At 40.1% G+C, this 17051-nt stretch overlaps 1 protein-coding gene across 3 annotated transcripts in view; it reads right to left on the bottom strand.

Annotated features, from left to right (window-relative positions):
- The window catches only part of Gmppb (GDP-mannose pyrophosphorylase B), a 92124-nt gene extending 79455 nt beyond the window's left edge, over positions 1-12669 (bottom strand). For 2 of the 3 annotated variants that reach the window (XM_067093245.1, XM_067093254.1), the window contains exon 1: positions 12539-12669. The gene's annotated coding sequence lies outside the window, so the exon portion shown is untranslated. Of the gene's footprint in view, positions 1-12487 lie in introns of all 3 variants that reach the window. The other variant, XM_067093250.1, reaches the window with a different exon arrangement.
- Between the last annotated feature and the right edge of the window lie 4382 nt (positions 12670-17051).

Genomic DNA, 17051 nt, shown 5'->3' with positions numbered 1-17051 from the left:
CCATTGACGACACCAATCACAGTAGACAGCCCATTTTCCCTGGTACACGGCTGAGATCTTCTGAGATAACCAGACATCCCTGTTGCTGATCTGCGAGAAAAGCCTCTCGCTTGCAAGAGATACTAGATTGTTTCCAACCTTGAAGAGATAGGGATCCTACCGACTGGTGAAATCTCTCGACGTGAGGTTGGCAGAAAAGGTTGAGCAATGGGGGAATTTCTCTTGGAACTGCTGACAGAAGGGTTAGCAGATCTGGAAACCACTCTGCGTGGGGCCACATGGGAGCTACTAAGGTCATCCTGAGATTCTTGGAAATCATTACCCTGTTGAAGACCTGATGCTATTAAATTTGTAGGCCTGAGGATAATATTACCACTGATGCTGCAGTATTTCGTATTAAAGGCAAGGAGGAGGGTCCAGCCATCTTCCTTTTCATACCAAGGAGGAGACACTTTTTAATACATGGTCATTATTCAAAATGACTTCATTTGCTTTCCTGTTTTCTACCTCATACCAAGAACTCCCACATGAGAGGGAACCCAACAGAAATTAAGGATTCTGTGCAAAAATGAAATCTAAAAGTCACCCTGAGTTTTTTCAACTAAAGGTTGGAAACTGCAAGCCGACCATCACTGATCTGGCATCACTGGAACTTGCAGGGCACCGGATTAGTGATTTTCCCAGATTACAGAATTGTTAGGTTAGAATATGCTTAACCCGACAGTTAACCACCTCATCGTACCTTTAAAAACCCTCTAAATCAGTACAAGTTGGTTAAAAAGGAAGAAAGAAGTATTAAATGAAAATCAAGTGAAATTTTAATGAAGCACAGGCAAAACACATACAAGTAATTCTGCTGACTTACACAAGTGTTCATCACTGCCACTTCCAAGGTAAAGAGCTGGAATTTGCAACTAAGCACATTCACATGTTAGGTGAGGGCTGTGGGGATTCCCATTTTCTTCATCTTGGATTTTTTTTATACATTTCATGCTATTTTCATTTATCTCTTTACAGTATTCTCATTTTTTATTATTACAACCCAAAAGATAAAGGCACTTGTGCGCCTAGCATACGTATGAACGCACAAACTCATTCACTGGCATCAGAGAACTTGCAACAGCTTGTTTTTGGTTGGTGTTGTTACGCTTGTGATTTTTTATTTATCTTAAACTATTTTCATTTATATTTTTACTGTATTTTCTCATTTTTATTTATAAAACCAAAGCAGAAATGCAATTGTTGCCTAGCGAGTGTATGAATGTACAAACTCATTCACTGCCATTAACAGCTTGTTTTAGGTTGGTGTTGTTACGCTTGTGATGTTTTTATTTATATTTTAAGCTATTTTCATTTATATTTTTACTGTATTTTCTCATTTTTATTTTTACAACCCAAAACAGAAATGCAATTGTTGCCTAGCGAGTGTATGAATGTATAAACTCATTCACTGCCATCAACAGCTTGTTTTAGGTTGGTGTTGTTACGCTTGTGATGTTTTTATTTATATTTTAAGCTATTTTCATTTATATTTTTACCATATTTTCTCATTTTTATTTTTACAGCCCAGTAGATACATGCATGATTTTTTAAATTTATGTTTTATGCTATTCTCATGTATATTTTTACTGTATTTTCTGACTGTCTATTTTTACAACCCAAAGATAAACGCAATCCTGTAAGTAGTGTACATACTTATGCACAAACTCATTCACTGGCATTGGAGAACTTCCTACAGCTTTTGTTTTGTGTTGTTGTGCTTATGATTTTCTTATTTATATTTTATGCTATATTCATTTATACTTTTACTGCATTTGCTCATTTTTGCAGCTCAAAAGATAAATGCAATCGTGTGCATAGGAAACAAATGTACACACAAAAGGAGTGCCAACGAACATTGGCAGCAGGTTGGTGAGGTGACCTGCATAAATTTGAAATTGCACTAGCCAAAATTGGTCCCGGAATAGTGATGGAAGCTGATTAATGATTGCTGGATTAGTGATGGTTGACCTGCATTACATACTTTCAGAGAATCTAATGCACTAACAGAGTCACAGTTCAGTACTGTACATGACAAAGCATTTTCCATTACTATTCACAATGACAGCCAAAGCCTTAACTAATGCTGTCAACTCTATGGTATATACCATGATATGAGGATGGTCAACTACCCAAATTCTCTGCTGGAGTATGCCATATTGCCAAGTACTATCACAGGCCTTCTTCAAGTCAACATAAATACCAATAAGTAGCTTTTATACTACTTGGAAAAACCCTGAAGAATTTGGTCAGACAGTCTAAGCAGTGGGTCTACTGTAGATTGATTCTTTTGAAAACCAAACTGGGGTGGTGAAATTAGGCATTCAGATTCCAAATAAAAACTATACCCATATGGGATGGGACTAAAAACATATATTGGAGGCAAAGGTGTAAGACAAACCTCCCTGTTAAAACCAAGACCATGTGAACAACGAATGATTTTCTTTTATTTGTAAGAATGGCCTTACTTACTAGTCTTAGGCCCAACCCAAAAACCAGCTCTACCCAGATTCTGATGAGCCTACCATTGATGACAGTTCTGCAAAAAAGGTCCAACCCATCCTCAGGATGGCTAACATCACCCACAACTCTCACAACTTGCACTGAATGCAAACCCCTTCCCAATTATGGTTCCTTCTCTCATTTATCTAAGCAGCAAAACCTGCCTCTGGATATATCCATATTATTTACATAAAAGTTTGATAAGATGGGAGAGAGCTTATAAAATAGGAGACTGAAGTAATAATGAGAGACAGAAAGGACAAAGCGAGACATTTAAATTCGATACGACAAAGTTTCTTTTCCCAAGTTCCAGAGCCTTGTCACCTGGCACATGGCTTCAATGCAAGACATTCTAAGTGCCATTGCAGATGAAGTGGAGGTAGGCTGCTTACTGGAGTCTTGAAGAATGGGTATCTGAAAATACATATCCAACAGATCTACAGGTGACATGGACTCTCCCTCTATGATGGACACCAAACCAGACTGTGCAGTTTCCATCTTTAAACAAGAATGAAAGACAAACTCATCCAGAGGCAAGAGATCAAAGACCACCCTCTAGAGTCTAGACCTAGACCCTTTCCAGTCTGTCCAGGAGGAAAAGTGGCCACTAAAAGTCTCAAAGGTACTTAGCAACAATAGCACCTTTCTCCAACAACATCCTTACTTCCATTGACAGGGCAAGATGTGCAGACAGTCTTGGAGACTATGCTGGGAAAGGGTGCAGTCTGTAACTGTCCCTAAGAACATAGGGTAATTAGTGCTTGTCTCTGTAGCTCTCACTTTGCCGAATATAAATCAGGTCTCTAACTACTTAAGGCAGAGTAATGGATGAACATCAGGCTCAGCTAATCTCACTACTAATTCCCTTTACCTCCCTTTTGGGCCAAGGCCTGAGAAGAAAGCTAAAAACACCTGGCCCTTTCTAAAGAAAGAATGCTGGGGTCAAGGTTTGGAGAATAACTAGCCTTTTCTCAAAAATGATATTTTCAAAATAAAATTAAGTTTCATATACACGTAGTCCCCGGTTAACGGCAGGGGTTCCCTTCCTGGTCAAGCATTGCTAACCCAACATTGCAGATAATCGAAAATCGGCAATAATAGTGCCACAAATTCTGCTAATGGTATCATTAACCGGTTATTGGCACCTATAAGCCGCTTACTGATGCTGATAAACTGCTTAACGACACTGATAAACCACTTACCGGCGCGAAAAATCCAGTTAACGACATCACTAGCCAAGCGCTATAACACCGAAATGCCGTTAACCGATGCTGCCAGTAAGCAGGGACTACCCGTATACAGTGCTTACCAAGTAATTACATAGCTAAGGTTTCTACTCGTGCAGCAGCCTTTTTTAAAAATTTGTGGTAGCGCTTCTATTGTTTTGTGTGTAGGTGACAGGCTCCGCCTACTATCGGAGCACTCGGGGAAACAACCAGTCAGTTAGTTCAATTGTGTTTATGCCCTTATATCCATAAGAGAGGAGGAGGGTGGGCTCCAATTCTGTAATTATTGATAAGTATATATGGAATGTAATTTTATTTAAATATCATTTCCATATAAGTAACTTACCAAGTAATTACACAGCTGAATGGAGGTGGGATACATGGACATATTCTACTCAAATGTTTAAGCATGGTAATGACTTGAAAATAGAAAATTTGGCCAGCATTGTTACAATGCTTGTTGTTTCCTTACCTGGTAAGAGAGCTACTGCAGGTAAATACTGCCTCTGGTTGGTGCTCATCTTAACCTGTAGTGGCGTGGCGGTTGAGCCCTGGGTTGCCTCTACTTAAGTGGAAGCTTTGCAGCGGAGGATAGGCCTGATGGCTAGCTAAGCATATAAATGTGCCCTTGCCCTGGGCACAGTACCAAGTTAAAAACAACCAGACAATGCTGTCACCTAGTCTGAAAACACCACAACCCATCCACTAAGACTGGTGGGTACTCCGGGTACACTGTACCTCCAGGCTCCCCAACAACTCAAAACCCTAAACCAAGGCAAAAGGATAGTAGGAGAAAAAGAGTGCTTCCTATGAATCATCCCCCAATACCATGCCAGCCACTGATAATGGCCCCAAGGTACTGCAATTATCAAACACAGTTTCCACCTCCTTTAAATAGTGTGATGCGAAAATAGACTTGCATTTCCAGCAGGTCGACTGGAGAGTGGAAGAAAGGGACATATTGTGCTTGAAAGCTACAGAGGTAGATACTGCCCTGGAGTCATGAGCTTTAAAAATAGGCAAAATTTCCTCCAGAATCTGTGAATGTGCCTCATAAATTAAGTCCCTCAGGAAGAACGACAATGGGTTCTTAGTAAGAGGTCGTGACGGGTTCTTAACCGAACACCATAGGTTACTGGATGGACCTCTGATCGTTTGAGTCCTGCTCAGAGCTCTGACAGGACAAAGTACTCTCCATTCTTCCTCAGAGCCAAGGATGTCTACTAAATTCTTAATGGCAAAAGAACAAGGCCAGGGCTTGGATGAGTCCCCGTTCTTGGCTAAAAAACCTAGGGTAAAGGAGCAAACTGCACCTTCTTGGGAAAAACCTACCCTTTTATCGATGGCTTGAATCTCACCAATACGTTTAGCGGTAACTAAAAGCAACAAGGAAAAGTGTCTTATGAGTGAGATTCCTCAGAGAAGCAGAAAGAAGGGGTCCAAAGATAGGACCTGTTAGCCACCTCAATGCTACATCCAGGTTCCAAGAGACCAGATTGTCCTTCCTCTGCTTGGACATATCAAAGGACTTGATGAGGTCGTTAAGATCCGAGTTTGACGAAAGATCTAGGCCTCTATGTTTAAAAACTGTGCTAAGCATAGCTTGATACCCTTTGATGGTGGAAGAAGACAAATTTCTAGAGCTCCTCAGATATAGGAGGAACTCAGAACCTGAGTTAGATATGTCTCAGAAGAAGAGACATCATGGTTGATGCACCATCAAAGAAAGACTGCCCACTTGGCCTGGTAGATGAGGCTAGAAGAGTTACGCCTGCATCATGCAATAACCTCTGCAGCTCCCCTTGAAAAACCTTTTTCTCTGGCACGCTTGCGGACAGTATGAAACCTGCCAGAGCAAGAGTGGACAGCCCTTGGTAGTGTCTCCTGAAGTGGGGCTGTTTGAGTAAATGCGGTTCTTGGGGAAGAAGCCTTTGGAAATCCATCAATAACCGTAGAAGGTCCAGGGGTCAAAACGAGGCTATGAGGGTCATAGTTACATTGTGATGAGTTTGAAAGGTGGGAATGCATAAAGATCCAGATTGGACTAGTCTTGCAACATGGCATCTGTTGCCTGTGCAAGAGGATCTGGGGCTGGAAAGCAAAAGAGAGGAAGTCGATGGTTTCTGGAGGTGGCAAACAGGTCTAAAGTTGGTCTGCCCCAAAGTTTCCAAAGATCCAGACAGACCAGGGGATTCAAGGTCCATTTGGTGGGAAGGATTTGCTTCCAAAGGCCTTGTTTCTGGATATAGGCTAAGGCTGTGGTATTGTCCATGTGCACTACTACTGTCTTGTTGTGGACCATGTTCGAGAAATACTGAAGGCCTTCATGAACCGCCTTCAGTTCACTGACATTTATATATAGACTATGTTGCTCTGGGGCCTATGTACTGGATACCTCCTTAATCCCCAGTGGCTCCCCAGCCTAAGTCCGAGGTGTCTGCATACAAGTGTAGGTTGGAGCTCAGAGGTTGAAGGGACTTCCCTTCTGATAGTCTTCCTTCAAACAGCCACCATTGCAGGTCTGATTTGATCTCCCCGGAACACATATGAGTCTGGTTGTGCTTTCCTGTCCCAGTTGGCCTTTAGAAAGAATTGGAGAACTCTCATATGCAATCTGCCCAGCTTGACAAACGACTTGATGGATGCCAGAGTCCCCAGAAAGCTCATCCACTGCTGAGCCGAGCAGGACGGGAGGGCTATAAAGCTACAGACCATCCGAAGGCAGCCAGAAATTCTCTTGGGCGACAAAAAAGCCTGAAAAGTCAGAGAGTTGAGAGTCATCCCCAAATAGAGAATCTCTTGCGATGGGGTCAACTGGGACTTCTGGGGATTGATGAGAAGACCCAGTTCCTGGGTGAGGGGAAGAATCTTGTGCATGTCATTCATACACTTTTCCTTTGAAGGGATCAAAGCAGCCAGTCGTCCAGATACAGACTGACGTTTATCCTTATTAGATGGAGCCATTTTGCGAGAGGAGAGAGAAGTCGAGTGAACACTTGAGGGGCCGTAGAAAGGTCAAAGCAAAGGACCCAAAACTGAATATTTTGTCCTGAAAGCCGTAAAAAGGTCAAAGCAAAGGACCCAAAACTGAAATATTTTGTCCTGAAAGACAAACCTTATACACTATACTTCCTGGAGTCTGGATGTATCGGGATGCGGAAGTATGAGTCCTGCATATCTAAGGTTATCCAGTTGCCCCGGTGAATGGATGAGTGGACTGAATGGTTCGTTTCCATCTTGAATTTCATCTTCCGGACAAAGTGACTGAGGGCGCTTACATCTACGACTGGCCTCCAGCCCCACGAAGCTTTCAGATCCACAAAGAGACAGTTGCAGAAGCCCTCTGTGTTGGTCTTCTCGACTTGCTCTCTGAGCCCTTTGAGTAAGCCAACAATGTGATGGGAGAGGTGACTAAAGGGGGCTCTCCATGAATGGGATGACATAGCCCTCCTTTAGAACCTTGATGACCCATTTCTCCCAAAACTCTAGAATCTGACTCCTACTGGTGTATGATGGACTTCCATCTCACTTTTGGGCACTGTCTTGGCTGGGCCCTTCTTGATGGACCTGGTTGTGAAACGGACATAGGGGAGGTTACTAGACTGCAATGTGGGCCTGTTGCTGGAGTGGAGAGGACATCTTAGGAGCAAAAGAAGTTGAATCCTTGGGACACTTGGAGGATTGTGACAACAAATCCTGCGTTGACTTCTTTTGCAAATCAGATGCAATCTGCCTAACCGTGTCCTGAGGGAAGAGGTGGCGATGGTCCAGAGATGAAAACAAGAGGGCTGACTTCTGTGTCTGAGTGACTCCTTTAGTGGTAAACGAGCACCAGAACTCTCTCTTCTTCAAGAAACCAAGAGAAAAAAGAGAGGCAAGCTCTAGAGAGCCATCCCTAATGGCCCTGTCTGTGCAGGACAAGACTCCTAGCCAGTCTGAAGCGATATCAGGCGAAAAAACTTGACAGTCTTCGATCTTCTTGGCCAGTGCCCCCACTGTCCAGTCAAGGAAACTAAATACTTCGAACACCTTGAACAAATCTTTGACAAGGTGGTCTAGTTCGGCTGACGAAAACGCACAATGTTGAGAAGAGTCAATGAGACCAGAGAAGTCCCCTTGGGAGGATGCAGCTACTCCCAAAGAAGGAACTTCCCTGTTGACGCAAGGGAGGAAAAGCGAAGGAAGCTTTTCCTTGCTCCCTTTAGCTGAAAGCCAATCTTCAATTTCCTTAAGAGCCTTCTTGGAAGATGAAGAAAGCACCATCTTGGGGAGTCTAGTCCTGTCGTACCGATGGGACCTCATCAAAAACGCCGAGGCAGATGAGACCGGGACAGCTGGGGTGAAAAAAAGTGGGGAAATTCACCAAAAAAGAGTGCAGAAGAGCTGCATAGGCCAACGGAGGAGCAGGCTCTTGATCACCTTCCTCCTCTGCTGAGAGGATGGCGGACAGGGTAGCCTCAAGAGAAGTCTTGGAGCAGAGGGAGCTTTCTTCATCAAGTTCATAATCTCAGCCAACTCTTGCTTAATGGGAACCAACGAAGGTTCATCTTGAACTAAAGGCAAAAGCGAATAAAGAGAAGCATACCTGACTCTGGGAGAGGGTGTTTGGTGCTTAGAGGAGGGTACGGGTACCAAAGAGTTGGTACCAGGCGCTCAGAAACTGGCTTCAGGTGCTCGGGAGCCAGGTGCTTGGATGGAGCCGAGCGCTTGAGAGGAGACAGGCGTTTGGACGCTGACATGGGGCGCCTGAGAGAGTTTGTGAAGAATCTAGGAATCGCTTGTGGCGCCTCCTGTCCACACTGGAATTGTCAGAACTAGAAGACAACTGGTAGACATCCAAAGAGACACCTTTCCAACAGCTATCTGTTGATACCTGGGATCGCACAACAGGCTCGACTGGGGGGGCGACAACCCAAGGGCAAACCCCATTGGCCTCCCTTGGACTTCCAGTATGTCTTCTCCTAGGTTCAGGGGAGTATGACAGGGACCTTCGTCTAGGAGAAACGACGGGAGAAGTAGCCACCTCCTCCACTTGCACTACACTGTCACAGGTCACTTTTTCTATGAACACTTTGTCTATAAGCACTTTCAGTGAATCTCCCAATTCTGCCACTGTACTAACTACATGACCTATCTTCTTATCGAACCTAGATTCGAGACTGGCAATGGCATTAGGGTTGGAAGCAAGGGAGCCAGGCATGGGAGCAGGTGGATGAATAGTAGGAGGGCCAGTATTAGGAGAAAAAGCAGGAACAGGAGTAGAAGGAACAGCAGGACTAGCTTCTAAACTAGGTTTAGGAGTGGTTTCTAGGCTAAGCAATCGTTTCTTGGCTCTAGAAACCGCTTTCCTCTTCCTATGACTTTGTAACTTATCCAAGTCCAAGTGAGATCTAAGCACTTTCCACTGCTTCTCATCCCAATCAGAACATTTATTACATGTTTTCTCCTTACAGCATTCTTGCCCCCTACAATTACTACAAACTGAATGTGGATCATAACATGATTTAATCAACCTACTTTTGCATCCTTTACTGCATTAGTGAAAACTAGAAGAACTAGAATCTGACATAGCTCTATAAAACTAGGATCCTGATCCAAAAATACTAATGAGCTGACAAAAGCTCTGACGGCTACCAAAATAAAGTGATAAAACTTCACTGAAGCCCAGTAAAGGCAACCGAAAAGCGAGAAAAAGCTGCTGCAATGGTGTCGATGTACAACGAGCCGCCGCAGAAACACAATTGAACTAACTGGCGGGTTTTTTCCCCAAGTGCTCCGATGATAGGCAGAGCCTGTCCCCTACACAAGAAAACAATAAAAGCGCTGCCGTGAATTTGTAAGAAAGGATGCTGTGCGAGTAGAAACCTTAGCTATGTAATTACTTGGTAAGTTACTTATATGAAACCAGTGTTTCAGGCATAACAGCCCCTAAAGACTTGGCTGAATTCCCTTTCAAAGCCCCATTGAGTTCTTTAAAGGGGAATTCAGCCAAGTCTTTAGGGGGCTGTTCTGCCTGAAACACTGGTTTCATATAAGTAACTTACCAAGTAATTGCGTAGCTAAGGTTTCTACTCGCACGGCATCCTTTCTTACAAATTCACGGTAGCACTTCTATTGTTTTCTTGTGTAGGGGACAGGCTCCGCCTATCATTGGAGCACTCAGGGGAAAAAACCGGCCAGTTAGTTCAATTGTGTTTCTGCGGCGGCTCGTTGTACATCAACACCATTGCAGCAGCTTTTTCTCACTTTTCGGTTGCCTTTACTGGACTTCAGTGAAGTTTTATCACTTTATTTTGGTAGCCGTCAGAGCTTTTGTCAGCTCATTAGTATTTTTGGATCAGGATCCTATTTTTATAGAGTTATGTCAGATTCTAGTTCTAGTTTTCACTAATGCAGTAAAGAAGGGCTACAACACTTCTTAATTTATTCTACATCTTTGCTTGGGATAACAACAACTTTTATTTTGTATTTGAAATAATAATGGCAACAACAGTAGCTTTATCTGCATACTGTACTGTACCTGAATCACATCCTAGGGAACACCAAACAACAAAAACAGATGTTGTTCGCTTAAGAAGCCATGAATAAGATCAGGTATATGTCCTTCAACAAACAGCTCAACAAATATGATATTCTGGACAATAACTTTTTCAGGGAACTGATCAATACTAGTCTCAGATGGCCAGGTCTGTAACCTGGTTCTCTTAAACTGATGTCTTTAAAGTTCTAACTGGCCATAAAAGAATCTCTGGATCATCTTCCCAAATTAGATCCCGCAGTGTTAGGACAAACTGTTGTATATTGTGATATCCTCAAGTTTTCTGGATAACTATTTCTTGGACATAAAATCCATCATAGCAAACAGTCCAATCTTGACCACCTTCTCGTTTAACCCTCACAGTCCTGGCTAAATATATATCAAGCACAGCCCCTGGCCCAGGCTAAATTTAAGGATGGTCAATTTAAAACAAAAGAGCATCAATGGAAAGGGGAATATATGCACTTGCACATGTTATAAGAAAAAAATTCTAAAAAATTTTCTGTACCTTCCTTGTGAAGTTGAAAGTGAATATTTCCAACCCTGCATGAGGTCTCTTTCACAAAAGACAGTCGTAAAAATATGCTAAATGTTATAAGTGTTTTTTCTAATATTTTTTTTATTTTGTAAAATTATAATTACAGCTTGCACAATATCATAACAGATAAGAACTAAAATCAGTAACAAATTCTGAGCATATTTATTAAAAAATATTTATGAGATTCCCTGGGTTCGGGAGCAGCAGTACATTCTTCTGTGACATCTCAAGTAAAACTGATCTCTCTCTATCCTCCACTGAGCTACTACAGACTGGCTGTGTGAATTGCCAGAAGTCAATTATGGCCCATGGAAGTGATCGAAACATTTAGTGATCGAAACATTTTTTCCGCAAAATTAATTCAAACTGAATGGTGCAAAATCTTTAACATATATGTATGTTACCTAGACTTCACCACAAAGCTATATGTACACATATATGTATGTTATCCATCCACAAGGGGTTAAGGGACTTTTATTGAAAGTCAATGATACCGATTCAGTAAGATGAGATGATTGCCTGTAAAAAAAAGGCAGTTTTAAGTGTGAGGAGGTGAAACTGATGGGCTAGCTTGCTAGTGAGGTATGCAATTTTAAATGTTAAATAGGCTTTTCAGACAGCCTCATCTCTGATGTGTTTTTGACAAATTTGACATTCACTACTGTTGGAAATGGTTGGTTAACCCAATCCACACACTCATAATTCTAACAATAAAGGGGACCACAGCAGGAAACAACAGTCTTGGGGTCAGGGTAGGCTGGGGTAGGCAAAAGAAGACAAATAACCACTGTATGAAAAGATGAAAAAATTGTTTCCCTAAAATTTATAGCATCCTAAGTCAGGTTAAGTTAACGGGAGTGGTCTCACGGTAAATATACTTTGTCCTAAGTCTGACAGGATGCCAGTATTCTTAGTTAGTTTATGATGTAATCCATTATTTCACTCGTTTTCATAGTTCCTCATTCAAAAATCCAGGTTTCCCACTAGCCTATGGTCCCCCATTACCGTTAAGGCTCTGGGTGTGTATTTTTGACAGAAATGAAAAATTCACCCGTCTCATAATATAAAGTAATGTAGCACTACAGAATGGTACACATACATGTTTCACTAATCATGATGTCACCTCGGGGGGGTCGGCAGGGGGGAAGCCACCCACCACTCTCCCAGTTGGGTCAAGGCTAAACACCCCAGGGTGTTAGGTTAAGTTAGGATGCAACTTAAGTCTTTCATATTTTGCTTTTAAGCAGACTAACGACCCATTGAAATGTGTCTAACAATCACAACTCACCAGTACTTTTAGCAAATAAACTAGCCTAGCCTAATGGTAAAAAAGCAAAGAATAAGACACGCAATAAGACACGCACTCGGAAAAATATAGCCAGCAGTTCAAGTATTTGGAGGGAAATAAATGAGTTACACCGTTATCATGTCGTCCTATCATTCATCAATAATTCCCCTTGGCTGCTTTATTAATTAAAACTCGAAAACGTGTTAGCTTAGGCGTTAATAGACACAATAGGGCCTGAGCTAGCTAGGTCTAAGACTCATGACATCCTTATATAAGCCATTCTGAACACAAAAGCAGCAAGACTTAACCAGTAACATAAAACTTATCCTATAGCCAAACTGTATTTTAGTCAATACCTTACAGTAATTAAAGCCCAGTTGTTTGCATATATAAAAAATTATACTCACAAACGAATGTCAGAGCAAGAGCCGCGCGTCGTCTGCCACGCAGTATTACCAAGTTAAATTAACTTACATGGATAATAAACGACAACTTTACTTTTTAACGACCATGAATCATTAAAAGTACTATTTTATATAATATAATTTACATTTAAATATTTAAAGTACCTTTTAGCATTATCTGATCTGTTTCATTAACCAATATTAATTCTTTTGTATTTGGTAACATTGTAACAAATCAACAAAGGAAATGATCAATGTTATTGATAAATATTATTGTAGACATAGTCAGGTGGAAGTAAAAAATTATAAATTTTTGACAATTTGCCACGATAATATAAAAAAAAATATTCTAGATTTATATTATTGATATTATTTAATGAAAAGAACTTCTTTTTGAGGATATTTGAAATTTACAGGGTTGTATTATATCAATTTCTAGATGGTGTGTTTGACGTGTCCCATCACTATTGTATAAATAAAACATAAGATCACGTGTGCTATTCTTCCTCTTGAAGTATATTACTTGAGGGCTGCGATGTCATGAAATATACAAGAGTTTAAAAAAAATAAACGCGAATTGTAATCTGGAATAAATTATCTAGATAAGAAAACGAGCAATTATCATGACAGTAAATTATATAGTTAAGAAAACGAGCAGATGTCATAACTGTGCACCATGAATCGCAGACCTAAAATTCATTGACACAATATTTTAAGTGACTGTAATTACCGAGGGTCATTGCGTCACAGAAATCACACGTACCTTGGGGCTGATAGCAATCACTCTTAACACTGCATGATGCTGCAAGATAAAAATAACTGAATGTGTGAGAGCTGGATACAAAATAGCTAGACTGGATGAATGATATGGAGTGATTAGGGTACATGAGTGTAAAAAAATGTTTGGAGAAAGTAACTGTTTATGTGTAAATTTTTCTCCATTAGTATTTAAAAAGGAAAATAGATGGATAAATGAGATAAGTTGGAGAAAGGACTGAAGATGGTGGTTCAACGTTGTGGGATTATTATTATTATTATTATTATTATTATTATTATTATTATTATTATTATTATTATTCAGCGGATGAAACCTGTTCATATGGAACAAAACCACATGGGCCATTGACTTGAAATTCAAGCTTCCAAAAAATATGGTGTTCATTAGGAAGCAGTAACAGGAAGTAAAGGGAAACCCAGAAAGAAGAGACCCCAATTAAAAAAAATATATATATATTAAAATGCAAGGAAAATAGTAGTAGGGTAGTAATGAATTGCATCTTCGCTTGAACTTCTAGTTCCAATAGCACGACCTCTGGGAGGCTGTTCCACAGTCCAACGGTGTGAGGGATAAAAGACCTCTGGAACTGAGAAGTTCGACAACGAGGCACATTTAATGCACATTATTGGTTCTGCTGTTCAGCGAATCTGGTTGCTCTCGGTAGATAAAGGGGATCAGGGATCAGTTATGAATGTAAAAGATCTCTGTTGAAATACAACTTATGAAAAAGGGGTCGGGAACTGAGTATGAAAAGATGAATCAAAGTGTCTTGTGGTTGTTCGGCTAGGTTCAGAAATTGGAGGATGATAATAGCCGGAAGGTGAATGATATGGAAGTGCTAGTATGAAAGAGACTATGAAAGCGATGAATGATGAAAAGAAAGAGATACTGAAACAGTATTTATTTCATTTAAAAGAAGATCCAGAGTACACGCAAGACAGCAAAGACGCAGTATGTGCAGAGGAAGATTTAATACACTGCTGGAGGTGAAGCATAAAATAACTGCTGATGAGAAATTAATGAAATGATAGCTATTGTAATGAAGTTTCTTCTAGCTATATGCCGGATAAGTGTTTTAAAGAGAAAAGGAGAAAATGTGTGAAGATTCGGTAAATATTTTGAGACGAGCGCAAAGAACAAGGCTTATTTGGCATTAGAAGGTAGACTTGGAGCACGGAGAGCAATATCAGGAGGGGAAGGGATGGCAGTCATGTTAGAAACAAAAGGTCTTCAATCCAGAGCACACGAGAGTACAATGCAGAGATGAATGGAATAATACACTCAGGGTCCCGAGCAATGTTTCCGAGAGTAGTGAAATGGTCAAGCGTACTGTTTTTCTCGTAAAGAAATCTATACTTTATAACCGGGACAAATACTACTATTATTATACCCTCTAAAGCAGACTCGTAGGAATGCAAGAAACCACTGCTTGAAAATGCATGCGCCTGTTAATGCGTAGATAAAAAAAATTATATATGTACGCAACTAAAAGAACACTGGATTCGCTGTTAGTCAAGTGAGTTTGTGTCGATTAAATGTTTGGCAAGCTCTGCTTACGAACTTTTAGTACAAGCGCTCTAGTGAAGATCTAATGCTGAGACTAAATTGGTCAGTTTATCCAATGATAGCAAGATTTATTCATCATTCTTATTCTCATGTGCAGTATGAATTCATTTTGCTTTAAAATTTCATGTGGGACTTAACATGCTTTGCTCTCTCTCTCTCTCTCTCTCTCTCTCTCTCTCTCTCTCTCTCTCTCCAACAATAAGTAATTTATTTTTTCTTCGATTTCTAAGTAAGGTTAATCTGCTTCTTTCCCAAATGCTGAAAATGATAGGAATAATTTGAATGAAATACTAATTCTACTGTATTATATTCATTTGCCCACATGAAAAATTGATCTTTAGCCGAGTCCTACTCCAGGCCTTTCCAATATTTACATGATGGGTCCATTTACAGTACGTTGCACTTGCTTACACTCCTTACCCTTTACAAACATAAATACGTTAGCACATTGTTTTGTGACTATACAAAAAATTCCTCTCTCTCTCTCTCTCTCTCCAAGGATGTCTCGCTGAAAATGTCTCTAATTCTAGAACAGCATCATATCTGAAGAGTTACGGTTCGTTACTCGTTAGACGCAAATAATCGGAGCAGAACGATACGAAAAGAGAAAATGACATTTTGCTTCTGCTACAGAAGTTCATTCGGTAGAAATGCAGCTCTTACTGAAAAGTGTTTCGCCAAACGATTACTGTATTTCGCTCTCACTTTTACTCGTTAAAGTCTGCAATAAATAAGAGAGAGAAATGAGTGAGGCGAGAGAGGACTTGTAGGCATAGACACAACACCATGCTTGAAACGTAGCCAACAATTTCCCTTTAGGCTTCGGTGACCACGTCACAGCAGAAGATAGCCATAAGTAGCCGGTCATGCGAGGAAACTGCTACGTCAACGCGCGTTTTCAGGAAGCTGAGAATCTCCCTTCGTCAGGAGAGAGCTTTCTTTAAAAAGTGATAGCCCTCTCTTGATACATTTTCAGGTCCTTAAGTTCAAATGACCTACGTATGTTTTTAAAAAGATGGCGCTTTTGATAACAAAACAGAAACCACTGAAATAACAGAAAATGTAAGACAAAGAACGATACATTCCCAAAGCAACGTGGCAGAGTAACAAGGTGAACGGAATATGTTGGAAAAATGTAACGTTAATAAGAAATACAGAATGAGTCCCAAATATATGCTGGGCGGCCTAACGTTCCCTACCAGCAGAAAAGGAGCAGAAACTGCAATCGGCAACTGCTGCAACGTAAATCAACTCAAGAAATTTACAAGTAACACCTATCCTGATAATTCAGCAGTGCTCTTAATAAACAAAAGAATAAAGAAAACAGATTACATACGAACAGAAGTGGAAAAACGGTTGAATGAATGCATAAGTCGATATTCCACAAGAAAGATGATCTATACGCGTTATTAAGGTCGCCACATAATCCGTTCTCTCTCTCATAAACGCACATTCTCATGTATCAGTAAAACTGGGTTTTACTGGTACTGTAATTTTAAGGCTATAAAAGTATTTTACAACACTAATGGAAATAAGTAAAACATTCAGTACAGTCGTGGAGTAAGTGCACTTTACCACAAGGTGGAGCCGTCAATGATGTTAGATGTTTCAGAACTGACGTGTGATAACAGTTTTAACACTATATAAAAATGAATAGAGATACATTTGGAGCTAAAAACAACAGAACATTATTATTTTATTAATAAGGTATTGACCATTTCAGAATATGTAAGGAAATTGTACCATACATTCCCTTTAATATCACTTTTGTTATTCAGTGTGACCAATAAAAAGGCATATAATGACTTAAGACTTCCTGTTAGTTTATTCAAATATATATATATATATATATATATATATATATATATATATATATATATATATATATATATATATATATATATATATATATATATGTGTGTGTGTGTGTGTGTGTGTGTGTGTGTGTGTGTGTGTAATTAAATAAACTAACAAAGTCTTAAGTCATTATATGCCTTTTTATTGGTCACACTGAATAACAAAAGTGATATTAAAGGGAATGTATGGTACAATTGTCTTACATATTCTGAAATGGTCAGTACCTTAATAATAAAATAATAATGTTCTGTTGTTTTTAGCTCCAAATGTATCTCTATTCATTTTTATATAGTGTTAAAACTGTTATCACACGTC

This window comes from Macrobrachium rosenbergii, chromosome 4 (genome assembly GCF_040412425.1).
Source record: "Macrobrachium rosenbergii isolate ZJJX-2024 chromosome 4, ASM4041242v1, whole genome shotgun sequence".
NCBI classification, from domain to species: Eukaryota; Metazoa; Arthropoda; class Malacostraca; order Decapoda; family Palaemonidae; genus Macrobrachium; species Macrobrachium rosenbergii.
This window is presented reverse-complemented; position numbering and strand designations above follow the sequence as displayed.